Source organism: Rousettus aegyptiacus, unplaced genomic scaffold (assembly GCF_014176215.1).
Source record: "Rousettus aegyptiacus isolate mRouAeg1 unplaced genomic scaffold, mRouAeg1.p scaffold_m13_p_7, whole genome shotgun sequence".
NCBI lineage: Eukaryota > Metazoa > Chordata > Mammalia > Chiroptera > Pteropodidae > Rousettus > Rousettus aegyptiacus.
In genome coordinates, this window is record NW_023416310.1 from 102,178,985 (window position 1) to 102,206,869 (window position 27,885).

At 47.9% G+C, this 27,885-nt stretch overlaps 1 protein-coding gene and 1 pseudogene across 1 annotated transcript in view; one reads left to right on the forward strand and one right to left on the reverse strand.

Moving 5' to 3' along the window:
* The window catches only part of FSTL4 (follistatin like 4), a 350,131-nt gene that overhangs the window by 94,219 nt on the left and 228,027 nt on the right, over positions 1–27,885 (forward strand). The gene's annotated exons all lie outside the window — the stretch shown is intronic.
* Positions 1,114–1,232, reverse strand: LOC118606118 (annotated as a pseudogene).

Here is a 27,885-nt window from a genome sequence, read left to right on the forward strand (position 1 = left end):
GAACTTAAGACTGTTCCTGGTATCTGCCTGCTCTGAACAGTCTCTACCAGTTCTTCTTTGTGATTCACTGGTGGATTGGGTTCCAGGGCCAGACTCATGTCCCCTAGGCACTGTCAGGGCAGTATAGATGGGTAGAAATCCTGACAAACCACAGTCCTCTTCTCTAGAGGCCGGAGTCAGGGGCCTCTGCAGATGTGAAGCCCCAGATTCTCCTCCTGCTGGCTACATAACTTCCAGCGAGTTATCCTGCCTGAGCCTCCGTTTCCTCATCGGTCAGATGTGGATGATGTTACTTTGCATGATTTTGTGGAGCATCTGTAGGGATGTGGTCCTGAAGACAGGGCAGTCTTAAGCTCCTTCCCCTCTCCACCCCCCTTGGCAGCTCCAGCTCTCAGGCTCCCTGGTCTTTGTAAGGCTGTCCCTCTCCTGCTCCTGGCTGTGGCCTGAGCCATCTCACTGTGGACCAGGAGCTGGGGCCAGAGGCTCTTCTCCTAGCACACCAATCAGCCATGAGGGGTTGTCTCTGCCTTCTTAGTGCAAGCCAGTGATAGCACCTTGTGTTGAGTGATAGATTTTTTCATAGGGAACTCATTTTTCTTCACCTATCTCCTCAAAAGCATTTTCAGATGCGGTCGATGATTGAGCTAGTTTTAAAGAAACGGAAGGCCAGAACAGGGGAGAGAATACTTGCTGAGAACAATGTCCTTTTCTCCCATTGCTTACAGAAATCACCCTCTCTCTCCCTCTCCTTCTCTTAGCCTCTCCTTCGGTCTCTCAGCCTCTCTCTCTCTGTCTCTGTGTACCTCTCTCAAGTTCTGTCTTCCTTGCCCCTTCTTGGTCTCTTTGCTCCCTGACCACCCCCTCCTCGCTCTCCTCTCTTTAGGTCTCCCTTATACTCTCACAGTCTCTCACTCGCTGCTGTCTTGGTCAGTGTCTCTGTCAATCTCTTGCTCTCAGTCTCTCTCTCCTGCCGTTCTACCCCTTAGCCCCTTCCTCTCTCACTGTCTCTGTCCTTCTATCTCAGTCCCCTACCCCATCCCTCACTCACTCTCTCTCTCATCCACGAGCCCGTGTTTTGTTTTGTTTTGTTTATCTTATTTTATTTATTTTTAATGCCTACAGCACCTGGTATTCCTAGGTGGTCTCCCATCCAAGTGCTAACCAGGCCCGACCTTGTTTAGCTTCTGAGATCAGATGAGATTAGGCACGTTCAGAGTGGCATGGCCTTAGGAGCCCGTGTTTTATTTATGGCTACGTGAAGTTTATGTGTTTGTGAGTGTGAGCTAATCCTGCTGTGATTGCAGATACTTCCATTGGCAAGTACTTCCTGTCCACCTTGGGAATGTGTGCATTTGCCAACAGGAAGACAGACAACATATTCTAGAACTGGAAAAGAGAGTGATTTGCCACTTAAAGGAGATTTTGTCTCCTGCACTCCCTCAGAGAACCACGGTTCAGGACCAACTTGTGCCCATGTACAACAGACCTCAGCCATTCTACCTCCCTCACCCACAGCACCTGATAGCCTGGAGCTGGCCAAGTTTTCCAGGGCCCGAGTGTTTGCTGAGACCCCGAGCTTGTCAGCAAGCCTGCATCAGAGGGTGCGTCCTGCCCAGCCAACCCACTCAAGATAACAGCTTGTTTGCTGCTGCCTGGGCTGCTCCCATTTGCATATTTACTTGGAATTTGCTGATTAGAAGCCATTTACCTCTTCTTAAGTGGGTTTAAAGGACCTCGCAGAACAGCTAGTCCTGCCCATTTCTAGTTTGAGTTTTGCAAAACTGAAATTAAATTAGAGTTTACCTTCAATGCTCCCAAATTCAGCCATTGCTCCCATAGGCTGGCCATCCTCCCAATCAGCCAGAAGTGGCAAGGTTTGCCTACATGGGAAGCAGCGCCATTAACTGCCCGTGAAGGGCTCCCTCCTGCTTTCCGGTTCCTCTCCGAGTCTCCAGGCAGATATTTCTTAAGAGAGCCGGCTGTGAATGTGAGCTCTGCCTTCTTCCTTGTGTCCTGCATGGGGGCTACAGCAGGGTCCTCTCTGCAGCGTTGAGAGAGAGGCTCTCAATGCTCAAGAATGTCTCATAAATGTTTTGTTTTGTTTTGTTTTTCTGGGCAGAGCAATGGCACTACCCGAGGCAGTCACATTTCATTTTTACACCAAAATTCACAGCTACTATCAAGGGGAATATAAATGTATTGAAATCCTTGACAAAGAGATAAAAACAAGAGAAGAGCTGGGAAAGTTCTTTGGGTAAAGTTGCCCCTCACGTCATACCTGGGTTGAAATTTAGCCAGAATTGCATAGCATGTTTCCTGAAGCAGTAAGAATCGTTACTTAATGAGTAAATACAAGGCGTTTACATTTAGACAGCTCTAAGCCGTCTCACACTCATGATCTCGATTTATCCTCATGACTGTGCAAAGTAACGAAGGACACGTCCTCCTTTTGCTGAGTGGGACGCTGAGGGCCTGAGACCGACATCGGTTGCAGAAGTGGGGATGGCTTTGAAGAGTCCTCAATGCTGGCACCAGGCTCTTGTCACTTAAGAGACAGTAGACGATGTCGCAGAGCAGTGTGTAGAAAGTGCCCCTGCCACGTACAGATCAGGCAGTGGAGGCCGACGAAGTGGAGGCCGTCAGGCAAAAGCAGGATGGGAATCCTCAGATGAGCTGCTTCAAGCCTTATGTGAAAGCAGTTTTTCTTTGACACATGATGGTTCTCATAAACGTGGGAGAATATAGCTCTCCTCACACGTAAGCCCGTGAGCATATTTTGCTTTTCCTTTCTTGATTAGTCAAGAAAACAGGGATTTTAATTCTATTTCTTAAAAAAAAAAAAAGTCCTATTTGTGTAAGTGGCCTTTTTTCCAATGTCATCTTCAAAGTTCTATGCCAGAAGACCTTTGAGTGAAATCTCTTTCGCAAAAAGCTTTCTTCTTCTGGCATTTCAATTTTCTGCAAAAAGGGGGCTCAGAAAAAAGCAATAGTGCTACTGCCGCTGCTGTCTTTCATTTGGTTCAAGGGAGATGAAGAAATTGCCCAATTTGTTGTGCAGCAGAGTAGGTTCCACACCCAGGGGACAAAGAACCCTTGTGTGCGTGCTGCTTGGGCAGACGTACAGCTGGGGGAAGGTGGACAAGGGGCAGGGATGGCAGAGCCCCGTTTGGGGTGCCGAAAGGCAGCCAAGTATCTGGAGCCAGGGCATAGAGAGTGATGAATGCTGGAAATTTTGAGTGGGGGTAGGAGAGAGAAAGGTCCAGAGGAATAAAATGGAAGTAAATGCTCTTGCTGGGAGACCCGGCAGGCCATGGGAGGCAGTAGAAACTTAGCAGCCAGCCCCTCCAGTACAGAGGGCTTGGGACACTCTCCTAAATGAGGGGCTAAGGAGGCATCCTGCAGGCTGCGTGGCAGGACTGACAGCAGGAGAGGATTTCGTCTTCTGCTGAGACCCCTCTGACCCTGCCTAGACTCCCACCTGCCCCACAGGTACCTGGCTGAACCACAAAAACTGATCAGGAGAAGCTCTGTGAAACAGTGGCCCCAAACGGAAAAGCATGGCTGGCGAACGGGCCTTGGCCTCCAGACTAAATAAAAAGGCCAGTCTAAGGCCGAGGTCGGGAGTGGTCTATGGTCCATGATAATGATGGCTAGCCCATGACTTGGCTGGCTTAGAAGGTCTGGCTTTAGAGAGTCCAGTCGTAGTCTCAGCCAGCACATCCTAGCCCTTTTGCTGGTCTGGGCTCTGGGCGTGGGCTCACCACAGTGTGCATACGTGTAAAGATGTGGTACGTGAGCAAAGGCCTGCCTCCGGCCACACACCCTTTGCTGGGTGCTTGGCTCTCTCTCTGAAGATGGCTTTAGTCCGTGAGAGCTCATAGGTCTCTGTCCAGCACTCCTATGCGACCCTTGTGGATTATTAGCAAGGGGCCAGAGGGCCATCGTTCCCCGGGGATGCAGAGCCACCTGTGGGTGTGCTGTGAGCCTCTCTTCTTTTATCAAATTGCAGCTGACTGCTGCACTGGCTGAGGGACTCCCAAGCCTCTAGCCTTCATGGGGAGTCTTAGGACTCCCCGCCTCACACACACCATCTTCTCATCACCTACCATCCTGCTCGGTGTGTGCCGTGGTGGAAAGGTCCCCTTGTACCTGCTCACTCTCATGATAGCTGGGGCCCATAGATCTGTGTTTGCTCTTGGACCAAGGGCAGCTGCATGGCCCTGCTGTAGGTAACCCGCTTCCCTGGCGGGAGGCGATGTGTGTTGATGGGCAGGGTGAGAGGTCAGCCTCTGTTAGGCCCTGCAGCATTCCTCTGGAAGCGAGCCATTTTTGAGGACCTATGACAAACGGGGCTGAGCTCAGACTGACCTCTTGGCAGCCCCCACCCCTTGCCGATGATGTCCCACAGGAGCCTGGCCGTTTTTAACAGACTCGCTTGTCCTGAGTTGCACACAGTCAGTGTCACCCTGTGGCGCTGACTCCAGAGAATGCCAGCCAGAAACCCGGATCTGAGTTTGTGTCTCTTGGCACTGCAGTCTGGCTTCCTTTTCCTGTTTCAAACAAACAACTTGCGTGGCATTTTCTTTCCTTTTGCCTCAATTAGCATCAGCTTTTGCTGAAACTGGGACTGCGTCCACAGGCAGACTGCCTGATTGTGGTCCTGCTCGTCTTTCTCAGATGCTTTCTGTTTCCACCTGTGTCAGCTGCCATCCCTCCCTCCTTCCCTCCCTCCTCCTCAAGACAAATCAGCCTCAGGAGCCGGGGCGCAGTGCTCTCGGCCTGTTCTTTGGCAGGTCGCTGTAGGGGTGCCCTTCTAGATGCTGTGGACAGGACTCAGGTGTTTACAGCCTTATCCCTGCGTTAGGCTGCCGTCCAGGTAGCTAAACTCTCCATCTTGATGGTAGGTCAATTCTGGGTCACTCCTTGCAGTAAGGGACTGTGTCTGACTTGTCACCCTTGTGAACCCAGACATTACCACAGAGCTTAGCCCATAGTGGGCACTCATAAACATTTGTTGGATGAATGAACAAAGAAAATCTTTTGAGCCAGGCATCTAAGCACCTGTGATGAGCTCCTTCCACAGCAATGCTTGGTAGCTCATGAGTGATTAGGATAAGAAGGAAAACCTACAACCCAACTCCCGAGCAGGGGTTAGACATCTCAAGGCCACAGGGACCTGGACCACACACTTGAGGCTTGTGGAGACACCAGACATGTGCCCCGCTCACAGAATATCCTCAACGAGCAACATGGTTCCCAGCCCCTGGCAGCCACTGTCTTCAGGTGTCTGGGACTTACCAGGACCGTGTCTATGTCATGAGCTGGCCAGTCTCCCCTCCTTACTCCTCCCGCACAGGCCTCAAACATGAATTGCATGGCCCACTGCTCATAGGGAATGCTCTCTTCTTGCATAGGTAAAGGCTTGCGGGGAGAAATCTCATTTAAAATTTGAGTTTCTCTTCCCAGGGAAAACAGAGGCCCATCATCTAGTGAAGCATTTCTTCAGGGTCATGTGGATGTCATTTGAGAGTCTAAGAGAGGCACTGCTGGGGAAAACAGCAGGAAACACTGTTTGGGACAGAGGAGACGCTGGATCCCAGCACTCATACATGCATGGAGAGCATCACCTGCTCTCCAAGAGCTGTGGCCACAGGTCGACATGGACTTACCCTTGACCTAAGCCAGACATCTCCAGAGCAAGGAGGCAGCCCAGGTCAAATTGGGGCATTTTCCCAAGCCCAAACCTTGGCGACTTTGAAAGCTCTTTACTATTCCAACAGCACTTGTAGCAACGCCTTTCACCCTTGGTGCAGCAAGATGACTGAGCAAACACTTTGGTAGTATTTTAGCTCCTCAGTTTCAATGAGAAACTCAAGTAATAATGGCAAATGTTTATCTAGGGCTTATTCCACACCAGGTTCAGGTCTGAGGGCAATAAGGTTGATATTAAAATCCCAATTTTGCAAATGAGGAAACTGAGGCTTACAGAGGTGCAGTAATTTGCCCAAGGTCATAGGGCCAGTAGGTGGCAGAGCTTAGATTCAAGCCCAGGCACAGGGCTCCGGCATCTGCGTCCCGCCCACTCTGCTCCTCAGTGCCACGGGTGGGTGACATCAGCACTGTTAGCATTCCGTTTAGTTCCATATCAGCTTTTCTCTCCTGCTCTAAGTGCTAAATGTCTTCACAAACATTGTCTCATTTGATCCTCATGGAGAGGGAGGGAAGATATCACCCTCTTTTAAAAAAAAATTTTTTTGTCTCGTATGCGATTTATTTTGTTTAAGCAGATGAAAGCTATATTAGCTACATCACTAAGCACCTTCCCAGAGGCCACAGAAAGAATTCACAGCATTAACATAGTATTTTATTTTTTAAACAACTTTATTGAGAGATAATTTCTATCCCATAAAATTCATTCATTTTTAGTGTGCCAATCAATGGTTTTTAGCATATTTATAGAGCTGTGCAACTGTCACTACGATCTAATTTTAGAAGGTTTCTGACACTCCCAAAATAAACCTTATGCCCATTTACAGGCACTCCCCATCCCCACCCCAGCCTGAGGCAATCACTGGTCCACTTTTTCTCTCTACAGATTTGCCTCTCCTGGGTATTTCATATAAACAGACTCACACTATGTGCCCTTGTGGGTCTGGGTTCTTTCACTGATCATAACATTCTCAAAGTTCTTCCATGTTATTGTATGTATCGGTTTTTCATTCTTTTTAATTGTGGAATGATGTACCATCCTATGTACCACATTTTGTTCATAAATCCAGCGGTGGAGGAAGACCTGGGTGGTTTCCATTTGGCTACTGTATCATCCTCTTTAGTTGGAGAAAGAAACCGGGTCTCAGAGAAGGCGGTGCACGCTTGTTACAGTTACATCATCAGTGGAGTCAGGCTAGACTTGGGCTGGTGGCTCCTGGTTCATTCCCTGAGCTAAGCAAACACTTACTTAGCTTTTTTGTGTGTTTCTGACACTGGTCTAAGCTCTGGGAACCTGCCGTGAGCAAGACACAAAAGGCCCCTGTCTTCCTAGGACTGTCACTCCCGTGGAGGAAGACAATTAGCAAGTGAATAAACTCGAAAGACTGTTAGGTAGTGTTAAGTGCTATGAAGGAAATAACACAAGATAATGCGGGAACATGTAACAAGGAGTTAAGAAATTTTAATTTACTCAAATGCCTCTAGATTTTCCCCCAGCATTTAAATTTTTCTATTTCACTTAAAGAATTATCCAAATAATTTCACTTTACTTGGAAAATATTCAAAGGTTTTGAGACAGAAGGAATCATTTTTACCTGTATACTGTGGGGACACATCTGTGGACTGCCTTGTGTTTGGGGTGTGACTTCTCTCCACACTCTGTGGGGTCAGTGCACAACCCACCCTGCCATCCCTCCCAGATCCCACACGCACACCCCACCCCACCAGACAAGGCCACATCTTTTCCATTCTGTAATCTGGGGCAGCTTAGGCGGCCTCAGGAGCCTCCAGCTGAAACTGCATTAGTGTGTGTGAGCAAATTACCCCAGTTATCTGGCCATGTAGAAAGCTACAGATTTGCTCTTCATGAAAAATTAAAATCTTGTCTTGATCTGATGGAAGGAAGCAGATGAGGCAACTTGGGTGAACTCAGCCATTGTTGATCAGGCAGATGATAAACTACACGTTTTCTTGACTCGAGGGATCAATGGAGAATCTTAAAAAGAAAACCACAGAAGAAATTAAGATTAAATTTGCAGGCCTGTAATATTGGGAATGCATTCTAAAACTGCAACAAAATAAGGCTCTCTCCTGAAATGCATTATTTATCCCCTGCCTGTTACCACAGTTACAGATGATCCTTCCTGCAGTTCAAACCCAAGTCAGTGATAGAAGCAGACCAGAGGCAGGCGACTTGTAGCTCACCAGTAAAGTTAGAATTTCAGATGAGCAGCCGTAGTATTTTTAGAATGTTTGTGTGTACGTCACATCATAAATCGTGAGGATGAAGGTAGCGGCGTGAGTCTAAATCCAACTGAGGCCACAGTGTGGGCTTTACACAGCATAAATTTTAAGAGGAAAAAAATCGTGGAATTGGTTATATGGTTCATTCTTACATATTTTTCATTAGTAAAATCTTGGAGGAACATCGAAAGTGGTTCGGAGTTCAATGGGGACATTCATTGGAAGCACATAATTTGCTTGCTTCCTAATGAAACTCCTTCCACAATCATATTGACCAGAATGATATTCAGAAAGAGAAAATTGTCCCACTGGTGTTAATGGATTGGTACCTGCCTCAGATGTCATCGCCGTTGAAGTCACACAAACCAGACAACAGGAAATTTTCAGTAATTGAAGCACAAAGTAGTATAAAATGTCCCCAACAAGAAGTATGCTTCGGTACCCATGAACAGAGTTCTCAATTATCTGGGCAAATTTCTCTCTGAATTCCCTGGAAAGCCAGCACTTCTCAAGGAAAGAAAAGAAAAAAAAGAATTTTGCAGAATTTTAAACAAAGTTTGAAGACAATGCTTTCAGAAAAGTTGTGCCTAAGCCAATTAAAACTGCGGGTTGTTCCCTCAGAAGAGAGAAGCAGACAAAACATTAGAGGGCCAAGTCTGTCCTCCTGTGTCTTCCCGAGGAGGGAAACGCTGGAAATCGGTGAAGAGCAGAGATTCGGGAATCTCACAGAGCAGTTGGGTTCCCAGCTCTGGTGCTAACTGGTTCTATGACCTGGGCAAGCCACGTATGCTCTCCAGCCTCAGTTTCTTCGTCTGCAAGATGACGACATCATAAGCCCCATCTTCACAGATCTTCTGGAAGGCTTCTAGGACAAATATGGAAATCATTGGACAGAATAACCAGCATAAAGTAATGCCCGACATAATGGCAATCTGTTGGAAAGATGTGGAAGGAATGGAATGTGTCAGAATAACAGAGAGACTAAGAAAGAAAATGATGAAACTGTTTATTGATCGTTTATGAGAATTCAGCTCCATCCCCTGAGAAATGAGAGCAATATTCTTACAGGCCAAATAAGTGATTAGCATATTGGGGAATGTATTTAACACTCTTCCTTCCTCCCTTTCTTCCTTTCTTCCTCCCTATATATTTTTTTTCCATTGTCAGTTAGTGAGTCATCTGAACAGTTATTTTAAACCAGACTTTAAGCACAGTGGATAAACATTTGCGTATCGATGATAGTAGTCTATTGGCTCCTTGAGCAGCATGATAATGGCAGAACATGCAAAAATCTTCACTAATACGATGATTTACTAAGCACTACTATGTGCCTGGCTCAGCCCCAGGTTTAGACACTTTGCCAAGAAGCGAAGGTCAAAGTTGTAACCTTGAGGTGGGTATTGGAGTTTGTGCTGATCTATCTGAAGAATCCTATGATCCCAGCCACAGGTAGAGTATCCCTGACCCAGGCTTAGCTTGGTTTCTGACCTTGTCCAGCCACATCCTGGGGTTCACACATGAGAAAGAACTTAAAAATTAGTCTTCCAATTATAGTCTCTCTCTCTCTCTCTCTGTCTATCCATCTATCTATCTATCTACAGATAGATAGATGATTCAATGATCAATGAAATGAAATGACATGAGGTCAGTGAAATCCACTCTCCACAGGAAGGACAATAGAGAAGCTGTGATTGGAGTGGGGGTGTCTCGGGAGAGCATGGTAGAGACTTTTCTATCCTCAGAGAATAGACAGCCATTGGTGAGGACAGTAGATTTGACATCTGATGTACTTTTTCCTGAGTAAGAGTTAGTGGCCGGGCTATAAAAATTTCACAGAATCATTTTATCCACTACAACTTCTCTCTAGCTAGCTTTCCTATCCGTCATGAATATTTATGCCTTGTCTGTTTAAAATGCTTGGAGGGGGGAAAAAAACAAACTTTGTTCTCAGAATCGAATTTTTCTGGAAGGTATAAGAGCACTTGTAAGATGGTAACAATGTACTTTAGCTAAACCAAGTGCTTAGACCAATATTCACTTAAAGTCCAAGTCGGCTGCATATTAACACTGAATATTAATAAGGTTTACACAAGATAAGGAAATCGAGGGGCTGACACATGGCGCCCAACATATATCAGTCACTGGCTGTCTGCTTCCTTCATCTTTCTGTAATCAAGCTTCACATAATTTCCTTGGAACTAAGTGGCAAAGCCTCAGAGGATTTGGAGATTGATTCCTTTTGGTTCAGAAATCCGTCACAACTCTCGTCTGGGTGCTGGAGTCTTTGCTTTGCCTCATGCACTTACCTTCTCCTGCCTTCCTGTTGACCTCAAGCTCCTTTCTTTGCCTCCACTCTTTGCTTCTTCTTTTCACCTCCTTCTTCCCTGAATTTCTCTGCCTCCTGCCCAGAGAGCCCCATGAGGCAGATCCTGCCTGCCCAGCCTCTTCTTCAGGGTCACTATCAGAAGGCAGTTCTGCCACTCAGCGTTTCTAGAGGGGCAGGAACTACCACATGCCTACCCGAGAGCAGGGTGTTAGAAGTGGCCAGCGAATCCAGCTTCATTCTCAGGCAAATTTCCGAAGTGAAGGGGGAGAGTCGATTATGCAGACCACGCCGAATTCAATCTCCTGGTTTATGTTATCACCGGAGCCCGTTAATTCAGACTTGCCTATTACTTATTCTTTATCTAGAGGAAATAAAGAGAAACAATTACCTTGGTGTGACATTCTGCCATCTCTACAAAGCCATCTGCACCTGAGACTTTGCTAGCAGCAGAAAGAACGAGTTAAATGCTAAATATTTCAGAGAGAAGAGAGTAGCGGGGTTATTGAAAATAAATTTAAAAGACCTTCATGTATTCTGGTCATATATTGCCAGCATAAAACTTCCCCAGATATAAAATAGCTTTCTGACGGGAGGGCTGTGGCAGGGGCGGGCTGAGGCGTGGACGGTAACACTGGAGAACCCTCACGACCTCCCGTCACGGACGCGGATCCTCCTTTGTGAAGGCATCTTTGAAATGATTGAAGTTGGACTATTACCGCAGAGCCCTTTTCAATAATGAATTTTAAATTATAAATGACATTTTGTTGTGTGCCTTTCTCTCCCACCTGTTGGTGGTTAACTGGGAAAATCGATGCCAGTGTTGTCTAAAGGGAGCGAACGTGCAGGAAGTTAAGCCTGGAGCTTAGTTTCAGTTCTTCACTGAGAATGCTCCCCGATTTAAACGTCTGTGAAGGCCGTGTCCTGGGACGAGCTCCCAGGCCCCTTGAGACATGCAAGCGTTCCCTTTCATTCTCTTCTCCCTGAGGGAGACAAATTGGAACAGTTTAGGACCACGGGTGACTTAGGCTGCCCTGGGGGACGCTGTGAGACTGTCTTCCTTCTATGGGGTGATGAGAGTGAGGACCATCAATTAAAATTACAGGACTCGTTCAGTGAGACAATTACCAGTCAAAGTACAAAGAAATTGCTATTTGTTTACTGTCCTTAAAAGAAACTGCTAAGACAGAGGAAAGATAATGTCAGAGTAATCACTGGTGCGCCAGCTCTTTCCGCTGACCCTGGCGTTCAGAGTTTTCTCTCATTGCATCAACCATTCTTGGCAATTAGGTGTGCCTTCCTTATTAATGCCGGGGTAGGGAAGCAGAAAATGAAGGCCCTTCTTCTCAAATAGCTGCTTAATGTTGCAATGCCTGCCTATAAGTCATGGAAGCTGTGGGGGTTTGCCCACCCCTAAGCTCAGAACGCCCTTGGTGCCAGCTGCAGAATAGAAGTGTGAACACAGACGAGCAGACCCTGGCCTGCGTGCTTCCCAGTGCACAGGTAGAGCCGGCGCATCCCTCTCGTGGGCTGCAGCAGAAAGGGCCTGCCCCACGGAGAGCCTGAGCCTGCCTGCCAGAGGTTCCTCATCTTCTAGTTGGGCCCTGAGAACCTGCTGCTTCTCAGCAAATACTTGGCTCCCTCTGCCCCTGTCCTTTCTCCTTACGCAAGGTGATTGGAGCTGCTGGGCGTGGGGGTGGGGGTGGCGCAGGGGACATGGAGAGGTCATGTATCTGTGCGTCTCTAGTTATTAGTTATTACTCTCTGTGTACTGGATGCTGCCCTAGATGCTGTACACCCCTAGATGCTGTGTGCAGGTGTGTCAGAGGTGGCACTGGACGTGAGGACCAGCTCCCCTTTAGTCTCACTGAACCTAGAATGGGAAGAAAGCTCAGCAGAAAGAGTTGAAGACCTGGAATCTGTTTTCTTTACTGAAGTGTAGATCATGCCACCATGTGGTGAGATTTCTTTAGAAGACATCTCCGTTGAAGTGTATGTAGGTAGTAGCCATGGTCTGGAGACAGAGGACAGGCCTAGCTGAACTCTCGACCCCCTAACCACTTGAGCAGCCAATACCTTGGGCTACCAAAGGTGGCCTTACCCCCAGCATGCCCAGTCAGTCCTGACCTTAGATTCAGAGAGGCCATAGGGCAGACACATTGCACACAGCTAGGAGCCACATCACCCAGTCCTGACTGACAGGCCAGGCCATGTACTCTCTCGCTAACATTCTGCAGACCAGGAGGTGTGGTGCTGCTTGCCTGGCAACCTGCCAAGCAGCTAACGTGCTTCGACGTACCACCTGTACAAAGCACAGCACTGACTTCTTTTCAGATCAGAGCCTCCTCTCCAGTAGCATCCAAAATCTATAGGAACAGAGCCCTACATTAAAACACGTTGGATGGGCAAGATTATCTCCTCTCTCCTGGGAGGAGAAGTGTCTAAAGAAGCAGGGTGGGGAAGGCTCGTCAGAAGTGGAACTGGATGGTAAACTCTGCAGAAGTCAGAACAGCCTTTGCTAAGACGATGTCACAGGCAGAAGCCCCACTGCCCCAGCTTGGTCCAGGCAAGGCGGGCAGTGCAAGAGACAGAGCACTAAGAGGGCAGGAGGGCAGGGGCCGTGGCCGTTCTCCTCCGGTCGCTGCTGCCCTGAGGCACCTTGGGAAAAAGCACGCTCCTGTTCCACTTCTGGTTTATTCATCTTTAAAGGCTGGGATTGGACTCAGTGGCTGAGATCGGTTTCTACTATGCCAGCATTTGGAGAGCCTCCCATTATTTGTCTATAAGCTAAAAGTAGAGGACAAATAAATTACATTTACATTATTATGACTTTATTGCTTCCTAGAGAGTCAAATCACATCCTTGTATTCCATTAGATTCTCTATACATCCGGCACACTGACCCCTTCTTGTATCATGCAGCGAAGACTTTTTCTGGTATCAGGTTCAGATAGATTCTCCTATTTTGCTCTCCATCGGTTGCCTTTCACATGTCCTCACATTCATTCATATTTGCTCTTTTGTCGTCAGCTGTCTCTTTTGCCTGGAATCTCTCTTCTGGAGCCTCTTTTTCTTGTCCCAATCTAGAATGTTCTTTTGGGTTGTTCCACTATTCTCAGGATACCCTGACTTTTCCTTTCTTGGCTTACACTTTCCTTTTGCTGGAGTACAGCCTTGTGTAATTGTTTAAGAAAATGGGTACAGGAGTTCAACTTTCCATTCCTCAAATATCTGAAAATGCTTTTGTTCTGTGTTTGTACATAGATGGATTGGCTGGATATAGAACTCCAAGTTGAAAATTTTCCTGTAAATAGTCAAAGTGGGGTAACTCAAATATCAGTGGCATAACATAGTTTATTGTGCACTCACATCACATCCTGCTCATTCCTCCATAAAATTGAGACTTAGGGGTTCTCTGCTCCATACAGTAATTCGAGGAGCTTATATAGACTCCTTTTACATTGTGGCCTCCAAGGTCACTGTGGACAAGGGTGAGAGAGAGTACTGCAAAGACCTCTCTGCTCTTAATTGATCCAGCCTAGAAGCGCTATATCATTCTAATACCTTATCTGTGAGAACTAGTCAGATGGCCCTATCTAGATGGAAGAGGCATAGGATGGGTAGTTTGTGTGTGAAGGAAGGAAAAAATAAGACTTTTGAAGGCATCATCTTGAAGCAAACAGTGTCTTTGATAACAAGTCCACTGCCAGACTGATTTTGTTCCTTGTGGGTCACCTGTTTTAACCGATCTGGAAACTATTGAGATCATTTCTTTATCTCCTTTCAGGTCCTTGCAAATAGGGATTTTGTTTCTCTAGTTTTTCCCCAGTATCTCCACCTGGAATAGAACAGGGCTGGGATTAGGGTGAGACGGCCCTGCCAGCACAACTCAGTAACCAAGATAAATAACATTTCAATGCAGTATCTTACAAAATAAAAGTTATTGCAAAGATCCATGATGAACAAAATAATAATTAATGCTTTGGTGTTATGAAATTTTGTGATGATGTATCTGGCTTCGTGGACTCTTCTGTGGGCTCTTCAGTCTCAAGATACATACCTTGACTCAAATGAAAGCAATTACAATCTTTAAAAATAAATTCCCTCTATTCAATTTTCTCTTCTTTCTGGAAATCTTAATTGGATATATAACCTGGATCAATAGTTTCTGCCTCACCTTTTCTCTCAAAGTTTCTATTTGTATATCACTTTATCCTATATTCTGGAAAATTCTCTTGGTTTTATAATCAAATCTGAGTATCAAACTTTTTGTCTCAAAAAATTATGCTTTTAATTTCTAAGCACACTTTTTCATTCTTCGATTTCTAGAAGTGACACTTTCTTGAAACTGAGGATACTTGTTACTAATTTTTGGTTTTCTATATGGATTCTGCTTTTATTTTTAGCTTTCTGTCACATGGATGATCTTTGTGTGTGGTTTTCTTGGCTATTTTTTATTAGTCTGTGTTTATGTGTTTGTGATCTTGCTCTGCTTTATGTCGTGGGTCTGGCGATTCTTGGTTGACCATTCAAATGTAAGAATGAGGAAGGTACAGATGCTGACCTTGTTCTGGGGCAGGGCTTGTCAGCTGGCAGCTTCTGCTTCAGGAGGAGCTGGCTGTGAGCCATGCGTTATGCTGGGTGGCCTTCAGGTGCCAGGGTAAGGGAGACGCCAACACCCACGTTAGCTGCCGTGGTTCTCCTTGGGCGGTTTATTCCACTTCTTTAGAGAAGAACACTCTGGGTGGTTTTCTGCATGAGTGACTTTTCCATACGCAGACCTTCTCTTTCCTGCCCCCATCTCGGCTGTGCCTCCAAGAGAGGTGTCATTCAGCTGCTGTCCCTTCTACACACATCCTAGGCTGTGGGCGGAAGTGTCCTCTGCCTTTTTCACCAGTATATGTTCTTCCAGAAATGTCTTCAAATCCCTTGCTCACTGAGGGTAGCTCTCCCATTCTCTTCGTTTCTGTCATTTATTCTTCTAAGGTTATTTTAATTGAGTCTCAGGTGGGCGAGGAAGAGCCCATGCCTACCCTGTCATTTGGAACTCACCTCTTCCATTTCAATCCATTTGGAAGACCTGGCCTTCTGGTGTTAGCACTCAGCATCTCAGGCTTAAAATGCCCAGAGCAAAGCCTTTATATCGCCTCTACCAGCCTCCGGAAGTAGCTGCTTGTCCTCTGGTTGTGCCTACCTCAGAGTACAGCACTAAAACCTACCCACTAGCTTAAATCGGAAAACTAAGGCATCTGTCTGTTAGTCCTCCCTTTCCTGTCTCCATCGTCAAGTCTACTGAGCTCTACCTTCTGGGAGCCTAGAGTCCAGTGTACCACCCAACAATCAACCAGTAAACGAACTCATCCTGATATAAGCCATTCATGTGTGCATACAGATTAGAATAAGGGCTATGAAGGTGCGGGGATAAGGAAACAAGGGTTGGGTGAAAACAGCGGGAGTGGACCTCGAGCAGTGCCTGAGCATGCTGAGCGGGGAGTTGGCGGAAGATGGAGCGTGGTCACTGGAGGAGGCCGGGGCGACTGGAGCCCAGAGGCAAAGGCGAGAGTGGGAACAAGCCGAGATTCGCGAGGTAGGAAGGGGCTAGCTCACGCAGAAGGGCCTTAGGGGCTTGGATTTTACTGAAAGGGTGATGGGAGAGATGAGCTGGAATTTGCTTTTAAGCGTGTGCATAATTGGATGGAGGGAGACCAGCGTGAGAGTCTTTCAGGTGAGATGGGACTGGCTTGTCTAGGTTGGTGGTGGTGGGGATGGAGATGTCAGCAGATTTCAGATACAAATACAGGTGACCCCAACAGCTTTCAGATAGATTAAAATGGGTCACCCACAAGGAACAAAATTAGCCTAGCACTGGACTTGTTACCAAAGACACCGCTCACTTGAAGATGATGCCTTTAAAGGTAGGAGGGTGTGAGTTTTCCTTCCCACACACACAAACTACACTCCCCATGCCCCCTGCATCTAGATGGGGCCAGGTGTGAGGAGGTCTGTTTCCCCCACCGAGCCATAAGATCTGAGAGGTGAGGTTGGTCGTGGCTGGCCTGCCCACCGAGAGCCCCTTGGTGGACATTGCAGCACAGAAGCATATGAGGGGAGTTAGCCCAGCGTTGTTGCCCAAAGAACCTCAGGGCTGGCACTTGGACCGTAGGCCTGGGGGTACGGCCTCCTGAATAGCGAATCCAGTGCCGGAGCGGAGGCATTGCTGTTATGACGCCAGGGAGACTGTACTGTAACACGCTGAGTCCACAGTTCTGTGCCCCTCCGCTTCAGCAGGCGACATGGGCAAGCCTCCCCGAGAAGCTTCAGTTGTGCCTCTTTGAGAAAACAAAGGGAGTGATGGAGCCACCTCCAGCCTCTGACCTTCTTAACTCTTTGCTCTTCTTTGTGTTGCTTGTTAACTGCCTCTGAAATGAACCAACATGCAAACAACCATGAACTGATTCCGGTTCATCATGCCCAGCTGTGCTGGACTTCTGGTCCCAGGTCTAGTCCAGCTCCATAGGACAGAGTTGTCTGCAATGCTCAAACAACACCCTGGGACAGCAACAGCCATGTGGCATCCAGGCAGGGCCCGCGGAGCCCTTGTCAGTGCAGAGCTGGGTGCAGAGCTGGTGCTCCTGCTTACCCATGGTGGGAAGTCACCGTCTCATTTTCATCTTCCCAGCAAGAGGAGCCGCTAAGGGGCTGTGAGGTGAGGCGCCTGGCACCCGCACACCTTTCTCTTGCCGAGAGACCTGCCTGCGACGGGACGGGCAGATTGCTCCATAAATGATGAACGTGGAAGGAGTCTGCCAGGCACCTCCTGTGCGGTGTTGAGCCTGTTCCCTATGAGTGCCCCATTCTAAAGGCAATTAGTCTAATTGCTTTTGTTATTTCAGAAAACAAATTAAACCACCCAAGTGTTTCAGGGCAGAAAAATGTCTGCAGTGTAGTATAAGGAACATTTCAGGAGTATTTAGTTCACAGCCAGCAGTGTCTGAACAAACAGCCAGGAAGCAGGCAAAAGGAAGGCATGAGGGACGGGGCGCCCAGGAGGTCAGGACCTTTGCGAGGTGAACAGCATGCCCCATGGGGACTGGGCTCCAGGAAGGTCCATTCTCCTGGCCGTCTCTGAGTGGACTCAGAGTCCTGCCGATAGCCGGAAACCATCCCCCCCGGACCCCTGCCCTGCCAGCTCCCTGGCTGTAAGGTCTGTGGATCCTGCATCATCCTGTCCACTCTCCTCATTGCTGATTGGGGCAGGTCCACCCTCTGTGGCCAAAAATCAGCAGCCACCAGTTGAGCTCCCTCTCTTCCTACCTTCCTCATGGCCACTTAGGGCTGCCTGAAACACAGCTAACACAAATGGGGTCCCAATTCACCAGTTCTCAACAGCTTCACGGTTTCCTACCAGACAGCCCTCAGCACTGGGGAGCTGGAGGCCCAGCCTGCCTCCATGCAGGCCTGGAAAATCTAGTTTCCTCATGCATTGCTCTGTGCTTCATGCTGCTGCACCTTTGTCCCAGTGGGGTGTAGTGCATGCACACACATACATGCACACACATGCACACTCTGACCCCAGACTGCTCTCCACTCCTCAGCTCGCAGGCCAGGCAAGGTTTCCCTATCATGGCGGGAGGAGTTAGGTACTTGGTCCTTCGTGCCCAGCTGGGCCCAGGACTGATCTCGCATTTATGCTGTGTTCCATCCATTTGTCTCTCTGGTGCTCTCACCAGACTGTACGCAGCTGAGCGAGGAGGGGCCTCACCTTGGTCACCTGTGCTCCTAGCATGTGGCAAAGGGTCTATCACTCAGGGAGAACGCAGTACCAGCTGGACGGGTAGATGGATAGATGGGTGGATGAATGGACAGTGAATGAACGAGTGGCCCCAAGGGTGGGTAAATGCACTTTCCCCCGGGAATTCTTCCACTTTGACCCTACTCAGAACCAGGAATTATCCTAGGGAAGAGAAAGAGATGAAGTGATTCATCAGGGACTCCCGTTCTCCACCCAGCACCACCCTTTCCTGTGTGGAGAGCAGAACTTGGTGAGAAACTTGTTCTAAGAGCAGGTGAGCAGTTTGATGCCAACGGCCATGTCCTCTTTTCTTCCACTCAAAGCCACACGAGGCTCACAAATCAGCCTTTCTCCCAGCCCTACAGCCTGAAAATGTGCAAATCCCCACTCAGCCTCTCCCTGCAGCACAGGAAGCCTGGTTGGCATAAGGGCAGAGGACTGGTCTCTTGGACAAACCAGCTCCCCCCCTCCACACACACACACATCCTCGCAGGAAGATCCTGCAACACAGAAACACCCATCAATTTAAAGTTTTGTTTTGTTTTGATTTGATTATGTGTTAGAAGAACAGAGGACAGTACCACCACAAGGTCTGTTCTTTGCTTAGGACTCACGTGGCTCTCGAACCCAGAATGAAGACCACCTGCACCAGATTCACTGGGGGGATTCCTCAAAACTCAGCTTCTGGTTCCCAGTCCTGCTTAATCAGAATCTCTGGGACAGGATTTAAACTAGCACCCCTGGATTTTCCCATGCAGGGGAAGGCTCAGACTCTGCCTAAGCGATAATAGGGGTAGTTTGAAAAGAATTTAAAATGCCAGAAACTTGAATCGTTTACGTCCCCCTCCCTCTCAGAGACCCCAGCCCTGGCCCCTTGGAACTGCATCTACCGTCAGGCAGCCTACAGCCCTTCTCTTTGATCTCCTTCCCCTGCCTCAGCAGAAACACATCCTGCTCCCCACGTCCTCAGAACTATCTGTGTCTTCAACCAGTGATGTAATTACTTGGAACTACTGCATCCTGGTTGGAATTTATTTTAGCCACGCTTGTCTGCGTGCCACTTTGTCAGACTCATCGTTAAGGCTTTTTTCTTCCCACTTTTATCAGGCTGCATTGTCTATTTATGCAGTTTCCCACACCTGCTGGCACATGGTCCGGCCTGTGCCTCAGGTCCCATGCTGAGGTCTGGCTGGAGATGACATGCAGTGGACACCTTCCCCCACACCGTTGGGACACTCCATGTGCTCCCCTGTGTGGGCCATTGGTTCTGATCTCACGGCCCCCTTCCCAAAGCAAGGAGGGACTGGTTCAGGGTCACGTGTGCCTGGGAACTCAGGCTCTCTGCCTCCTCCCTCCCCCCCCCCCCCCCCGCTCCACAAGCTCCGGCGCCGGCTGTGGGCTCAGCACCCTGCCAGGGTCTTCTCAGAATGTGGGATGGGACCTGCCATTGGGAAGTACACTGTCTGTTTGGGGAAGACACAACACACAGGAAGGACGGTGAGTGAAACTGGGCAGCATGTGGCGCCTCCCACACTTATGAGGAGCAGAGTTAGGGCCTCGAGGAGCTCAGAGGAAATGAATGTGGGCCAAGCAAGGTAGGAAGGGCTTTGAGAGAACTTGAGCCAGGCTTTGAAGGGTGGGTGGGAAGTGGAGGGGGTGCTCCAGCGAGCGTGGCACAGGCAGGGCCCGGGTGAGGCCAATGTGGTGGCACCTTTCAGAGACTAACAGTGAGAGGCCAGACTGCCCTGTGGGCAAATGATCATTCCACCCAGAGGGGAAATGCCTAGGGGCACGTTTTAGTGTAGAGACTATCCAAACTAAGGCAGATAATAGAACGGTTTGATTTAAAGTTCTAATTCACTCAGCTACATTTTGTGGGAAAAGCATAAAACATAAGAAAATGGCCCCTTTTTTCACAAAACCTTTGAGAATTTCACCCATCAAACTTTGTAGTTAGGTTGATCTTTTCCCTGGCTCCGGGCCCTGAAGTCACAGGCTCCCCCACTTCTTGCACAGCACCTCTCTTTCGTGGCTGATACACACCCGTCCCTCAGTGTCACCGAGGTCCAGGGCTGCAGGCAGGAAAAGGCCAGGGAGGGTCCCTGGAGCTCCAGCCAAAGCCATCAGAGGGACTTGCCCCAGGAGGCCGGCCCCCTGAAGATGCTTTGTTGTAAAACTAGTAAATGTTTTTCTGTTGAGAAACAAAGCAACTTTTTTGGCACAATTTGAATATTTTAAGCCTGGTTATGGTTTTGTTTAGGGTGTTTAAGTGGAGGTGGAGGTGGGACTATCTTTCTCACTGTTTACTGAGAAGAATGGTTTTATCCCCGGAGAAACATAGCAGCCTTAAAGTAACAGGCTGCTTGAGGACCTTGACCCTTACATCTGGCCCGGAAGATTCCGGCTCAGACTTAGCAGAGGCAAGTTCTGTGCTGTGGGTGTTTGTGCAGATGCAAGAGGGGAGGCACTTTAATGTCCCTGACGCACCTGTGGGGAGCAGAGCTGCCAGGGAGAACATTTTCAAGGCCCTGGAGATGTGAGATGGTGTGATGTGTCCATGAACACACACTGCAGGTTCAGTGGCTGTCCCAGTGGGAGGCAATGGGAACTGAATTCAGAGCAAGGCATCAATACAGACCTGACAAAATTGTTTGGCACATGAAGGCTTGGGGGTGCCTTGCAACAAATGAGTAAGAAGTCAGTTCTTGCCTTACCAACCTCCCCGTGCCTTTTCTGGTCCTTTCTATCCTCTTACCTGCTCAGGTGCTCAACACCTTAATTTAGTCACTGAGTCATGTGTGCAGTCATTTGTATTCATTCTCTCTCATCATTTGCTCTCAAGAGCCAGTATCAGCCATTCACACCTCGGCGTTCATTAAAGTCAAAGTCTGCAGAGACAGGAGATTCACACTTGGAATCTTAATCCTCGTTATGGTGTGAAACTGCTCTGTTTCCTGCTTACGTGAAGATTTTGTACCAGAAAGTTGAGCCAGGAGATGGTGCTTTCTGGGTGACAGGCCTTGCCTCTGCGTTGCTGCTGGGGCTTGAACCGTGGGAGAGAAAAGCAAAGCATAGATGCTGAGGGGGAATGAATGGCCGGTGTTAAGGAGAAAGTATTCTAACACTTGTTAAAAAATGTCAGGGAACATTTTATTCAAGACTACTGCAACCGGGGAGAGAGGTTAAACTCAACTCCAAATCAATGAGGACTAGGAAGGATTTATAGCTAGCAGGCAGAGTGAGGGAGGGGATGGAAAATTACTAAGAGGAACTCATTCATCAAGGTATCAAAGGTGTGGAGAAGAATATCAAGATGGGGAGATTCTGGACAAACTGCATCATAGGAATCTTTGCTAAAACTGGGCTCAGCAGACCAAGGACAGGGGCTCGGGGAGAAGAGGACTCAAAGGAGCCTGACTAAAATTCGGTCAATTCTTTGTCACTAGGTAGGTATTAAGGGTGGAGAGTGACCTGCAAGCCTTAGCACACTGTCAGTAAGGATGGCGAAAAGGCCGCTGGCTGTTGTGATTTCTTGCAGGCACCCATGCATGGTAAAGATGGTTTAGCTCCTGAGACTTAGAAGAGACTTCACTTGGTGTTCCTCATTCGGGCTTTGGAAAGAAGTAGAGGCCAGACTGTATTTGCATGTAGCTCCAGGAGAACAAAGGCTCCCTGTAACACCTCCCACCCCTGAAACCCCAGGGCCGGGCCCAGGGGCAGCTCAGGAACCAAGTGTTGCATTAGTTCACCTGCTCTCTCTCAGATTGCAGAAGGCCCCACTAAAACTGGCTGGAACAGTAGGGCGAGTTATCTTCATGCATTATGAAGTCCAATGGTAGGGCAAGCCCCAGGCTGTGAACTGTCAACAGCGTCACAGGGAACAAGGCTCCTTTACCTGCCATCCACCATGGGCTGACTTTGCCCTCTATCTGTCCCTGCAGAGTCACATGCACATATCACAACATCCACGGGAAGTGAAATCTGTTCTTCTTAATCCTTCAGTGCCTGGGAGACTGCCTCACCCACTTCAGTGGTCAGGGTGGGATATATGTCTCTTTCTGAACCAGACATTGCATGCAAATGGGAGTTCAGGAGCGCCTTTAATCACTCAGAGTGAAGTGGAAGTTCTAGAACCGACCATCACCTCCTCACATGTGCTGTACCCAGTGTCCCCCTGAGTCGAATAGAATTCTGAGCCATAGCGAAGTGTTATCAGACTAGAAGATAAGGAAAGTGTTGTCTTCATCTTGGAGTGAGTGAGAGAGGAAAAGGAAGCCTGGCATGAAAGGGGTACAGAGCTCACCAGTGTTTCTTAGGGACCCTCCAGGCTATTGGAGAGAAGGCAGTGCCAAAGTCTCTGACCTTACCCCTCAAGGCTTGTGTGTCCCTGGCCTTCGCCTGAACACCTGCGCAGCCCATTACCTGGCTGGCTTTCTTACTGAGAAGGTCTCATCTGATATCAGAGCCTCGAGGGCAGGAGGGGATGTCATAAAAACAGATGCAACTGGCCCTCGGGCCCCAGTGAGGATGTGGCTGTGAGAAGCTATATCTGTCTTTCTCCATACCACAGCCCCTATCTTGGATGACAATGGCTGTGGATGACTCAGGATGAGGCCAGAGGGTTTGTGAGAGTAGAGACATCCTTTGCTTCTCATAAGGGGTCACATGCTTGGCAGGACACTTCCTCTAAACCCACATAGGCTTGGAGCTTGCCTTATCTTTGCTGAGAGCTAGAAGGTTCTGAAGTGTGGTTATGAGGAAGTTTAATTATTTTCTCATTTTAACTTCCCAGGCCCTTTTGTCTTTTCTTTTTAAATGTGTTTCTTTTTTTTTTTTTTTTCTCAAATGAAGAAAACTTAGAAGATTTATTACCCAGGCTGATCAGATGGTATAACAAATCATCTAAATGGTATAAAATGCTTAGATATGAATATTATAATAGTAAATAGGATTGAGCACCCACCTGTCTCCAAGGGCACTGGTGTGAAATGCATGAACTCCCAGATTTTTCTGGTCTATCACCAGCAGGGTCTGCAACTAAAGAATTTCTTCAAAAGTGTAGCACTTTGCAAGGTTTCGGGTGAAAAAAAAAAATCTGCATTGATCCCAAGATGTTTTAAGGACAGATTTGCCGCAACAAATGTTGGTGAACTAAAACTGGGAGATTACACTGTGGAACTGGGGTGTGGAACAGGAAATTGGTCAATGCTCCGGTAAACTACTCAGGAATTAAATGAAGTCCCTTGCAGGAGACCAAACTGCTGAGAACGTGAGAATCACCCCGTTGTTCTTGGAGAACCACCTCTAAAGGCAATCGGTCTGTTTTGACAGGGGAGAATGGATGGCAGGTCCCAACACCGAGACGCAGGATTGAAACCCACACTAGTTACGGCATTTTCCCTCTAGACTGGAAATTTTAATAGCAGAGCAATGTCGACAGATGAAATTTGAGTAAGTGATTTGTGCAAGCAGTCCACAATTCACAAGAAGGTTTTGTTCCCAGGCGTCTGTTGTCTACTGTAAGGCCATTATTTGGATCTTTGGAAACTAAAATGCAGTTTTACACAGGCATACTTCCCCAGAATGGGAGTGGATTTCTAGACGAGTCTCCAAAACTTTATTTAACCCCGAATATAGTTAAAAATACTCTACACATTCGGTTAATAGCAGAGAACCCAGTTTTACACGTAGCACAGTAACACTGAAGAGGAAGTTGGGTTTTTGTGTTTTCTTTGATTAGTGTAACAGGAAGGAAGGTGACAAGCTAACTTCAGCATGTGAGACTGGGAGGGGTGTGAGTGCTGATTGAGTTCAAGCCCCTGCTGGTCGAATGAGCAAGGACACACTGAATTCCAGAGAGGTGCAGCCTCTGGCCAGAGGTGACACAGCTGGCCAGCACGGCTGGAACCCAGGCCTGCCCTCACCCAAGGGGTAATGCCTGTGGGAAGTGACCATCAGATACACCTAGGGTCCCCCATTGTGTTGGGCCCCCTCGGATGTCTATTCTTCCCAGTTTCACTATAAAATATGTCCTCTTCCTCCTTTTAAAAATAGAGACAGGGCCTACTATTAGGCTTGTCTAGGAATAGAGTCCACAGACAGAATGAAGAAAGAAGAAAGATGTGTTCATGTGACAAATGACAACCAGGTGAAGCTAATTCCACTGGAAATAGCAGGAGGCCAGGAGCTGAGACTATGGGGAAGGTCTGTCTCCTCCTGGAGAGCTGGGCTTCGCTTGGGAGCTGACCAAGGGTCAGACAGATCTAGGCGAGGGGTCGTACAGGTGGCACTGTTATGCCCTTGTTGGAAACAGCACTGTAGCATAGAAGACAGTGTGACCATGATGGGGAGGGGAGAGACTGTCACATAAGTCATTGACCAAGGAGTGGGGAGATGGCCATCTCCCACTCATAACATAGAGCACATACAAGGCTAAAACAAGAAATAAAAGCCAAAGTGATTCCCCTCACAAAGCCGAAGCTGGCATTCAGTCTGACCCTGGCCCACGCGCGGCCTCCCTTTGCCCTCTGTCCGAGAATAGCCTTGGGCCGCAGGAACCCACGTCTCTTTCGTCTTCTGTATGACCTCTCACCTCAGACTGCTCGCTGCTTGAGGACGAGGACTATTTTGTTAAGTTTTTAACTCTCTGCAGTCCCCTCATCAGATGTTTGATATCTTTTGAATTTACTCAAGTTTAAGGTAGAGAACAAAACAATAATTTTAAAATAACAAAATTTTATATTTACATTTGAAATTCTAGGCAAATGTTTATTTTTTTTTAATTCCCATTCCTCACTTTTGGCAACCATCAGCGCTCATTATCTGTATCTGGGGGTCTGTTTCTATTTTATTTTGTTTATTTATTTTGTTTTTGTTTTGTTTTGTTTTGTTTTTAGATTCTACATGTAGGCGAGATCGTACAGACAGATTTGTCTTTCTCTGCCTGGCTTATTTCATTTAGCATAATACTCTCTAGGACCACCCATGTTGTCACAAGATCTCATTCTTTGTTATGGCTGAGCAATATTCCTCTGTGTGTGCATACCACATCTTCTTTATCAAGTCATCTACTGACGGACACACAAGTTGCTCCCACACGTTGGCTATCGTAAATAATGCTGTAATGAACATAGGGGTGCATATATCTTTTGAATGAGTGTTTTTGTTTTCTTCAGATAAAGAAAAAAAATGTTTCTTTAAAATCTAGAATTTATAGATTTAATCCTGGTCATGTTTGGTTGTCTCAAGTATCTAGTGACCCTTGCTGTGGTATCAGTTCCATGTCCAGGCTCTTGGCAGGTTACTGATGCCCCAAGGGAATGGGAGAAAACAATGGAATCCCCTCAGCTTCTGGAAGTTAGAGCTGAAAGGTCCCCAGCAGGGTTCAGCCCCATGCACCACCCTTGGAAGCACTTGGGGTCAATGGGGATGGGGAGGTGACAGAGAGCTGAGCCATCTATCAGCACCAGCTCAACTTTCCAGACAACAGAAACTGGAATGTCTAACTCTCCCTCTGACTCTCCCCCTCATCTTTCTAGAATGTGGCAGTGTGCGAACCTGTCCTGCATGTTTCATGGCCTTCACGTCCTTCCAGGGAGGTTGGCCAAGCCTAAGCACATAGTAGGTTGTTTAGGAAACACTTTTGAGATCATCTCAAAAGTTGCAGGTTTCAAAGAACTGGACTCTCGTGTCCCCACTCCTGCCTTCTGTTTAATGCCGACGCTCCTACTGATAACAGCAGTGGCACCAGCCCCTCCTGTCTGTGAGGCCCTCATAACTGGCCAGCAGCTGCCCATTATCTCAGGGCATACTCCTGAGGCCCAATCCCCCTTGTCCCTCTTTCACAGCTGGGGCGCAGACTCAGAGGACAAACGTCTTGCCAGATGTGGAGGGGCCGGAATTCCAATCCTGGGGCACCTCCCTGCAGTTCCATCAAGGGGAGCCCATTCCCCACTCTGCCTAAAATATATGGGGTGGGACTCTGCCTTGGCCAGTTCTAAGACTCACTTCAGGCTGGGAGGAGGCAGAAGCAGGAGAGTGGGACTGTCTCTACCCAGCAAAGCTGGGTGATGACATCTGTGTTTCCTCTCAAGTGTGCTGGCTGGGATTGTAAAACCCAAGGTAGGTATTGCAAGGCCTCCATTACTCTTTTCTTAAGGACGAAAGTCATTGTTGTATATTTATACGTAAATAACTGTTTTCTTGAGCAGGCTCAAAGAAATGAAACACAGATGGCGATAATGTTGAAAATGTTTACCTATTTTCTCTCTGAGGACATCAGATTAGCCCTTTCTGTGGGAGGAATGTGTAATCTGCTGGAAGACAATATCGTCCTTTTGATCTTGCAATACATTTTTCATATCTTTGCCACAAAAGCTGATTAGTATCGTGACATTTTTAAACAATGACTGTTCGCTGTGCGGAATGGGGAGGGAAAGCTGAGCCGAACGCGGAGATAGATGGACGCTTGTCGAAGGCAGGACTGTGGGAGTGAATTTTCCCCATGTTGCTTTTGCTTGCTGACACTGGCATTAACCACTTCGTCCCGGGACACAGTCTTGTGCACTGATTGGAATCTGACGCTCAGCGATATGTATTGGCCTCTCTTCGCCGCTTTGCGGAAAACCATTGATTAATGGCCTTGTCCACTCCTTCCAAGGTCGCCGTGTCCCCTTTTCTTCTGGAAGTTAAAGAATCCTTGATTAAATGGCAGAAGAGGACTGAATGGGGAAATGTATGAGGAAGGGTTTTTATAAACTGTGCCAGGCCACGCATTCCGGAGATGCTAATGATCCCTTTGTAGACAGAGCCCATCGTGCAGACGACATAGGCCGCTGCGCAGCGTGTGATTGGCCCGCTGCCTTGGCTCCCTAGCATGGAAACTGACATTTCTAAAAGGCTGCTCTGCACTGTGTACGCGCCTCCCTTCAGGGCTTCCCGGCATTTCAAAGGGAAAACATTGCATAAAAAAAGAAAGCGGCAGAAATGGAAAGGACACAGATTTCCAACGCTTTCTGTTTCATTTTGCCTCCAGAGAATTTTGTTTGTGTGGGGGATGGGCCTTGGCTCTCTCTGAGCCAGGTGCACTCACCTGCCTGCCCCAAGAGGCTCGCTGGGTCCTGCCAAGTTGGTGAGATCCGACAAATGCTATGCAGGGTTACAGCAGTGGGAACAGCCAGCAAAAGAGAGGTTAAGGTTGCTAAACTGTCCACAGCTCCAGGCATGCAGCACCCGCAGGGCCAGGCCCTGCAGCAGAGGTAAAATTGCCCTGCAGCCACAGGGAGGGAACAGATAAATCAGGAATGAACTTGAAATTGTATTTCCTTCTCTAAGCTTTCTCTCTTTCTTTTTGTTCCTTTTTTACCTCCCCACCCTGGGAACAATGTTACAGAAAATTACAAGTTGTAAATTCCACCCAGTGCATTTAACTCCATCCTTGCTAAGGGCCAAGGGATGCAGTCTCCTCAGTCCTATTGCAAGAGGCTGGTCAGCCAGTTCTGAACAGCAAACACAGGAAGTCACCAGGGAAGAAGTGGAGCCAGAAGCCAAAAGAGCACAGGTGACCTGGGACTGGCAGAGCAGAGGGCTTCCCCTACCTCTGTGAGCAGCCAGAGTGTGGGCTTCTAGCGTGTCTCAACTTAGAACCTATGTCACAGGCTGGGCACACTGGAACCTTTTTCCCTACACTGGGCCAAAGCTACAGTGAAGGTCTCAGGCTTATGTGATTCATGACTTGTGCTATAGGGTTGTTTGTTTAAAAGCAAAGCTTCGTGTGATGCTGTGCCTTGATCATCGACAAGTCTTTCTAGGGAAAAAAG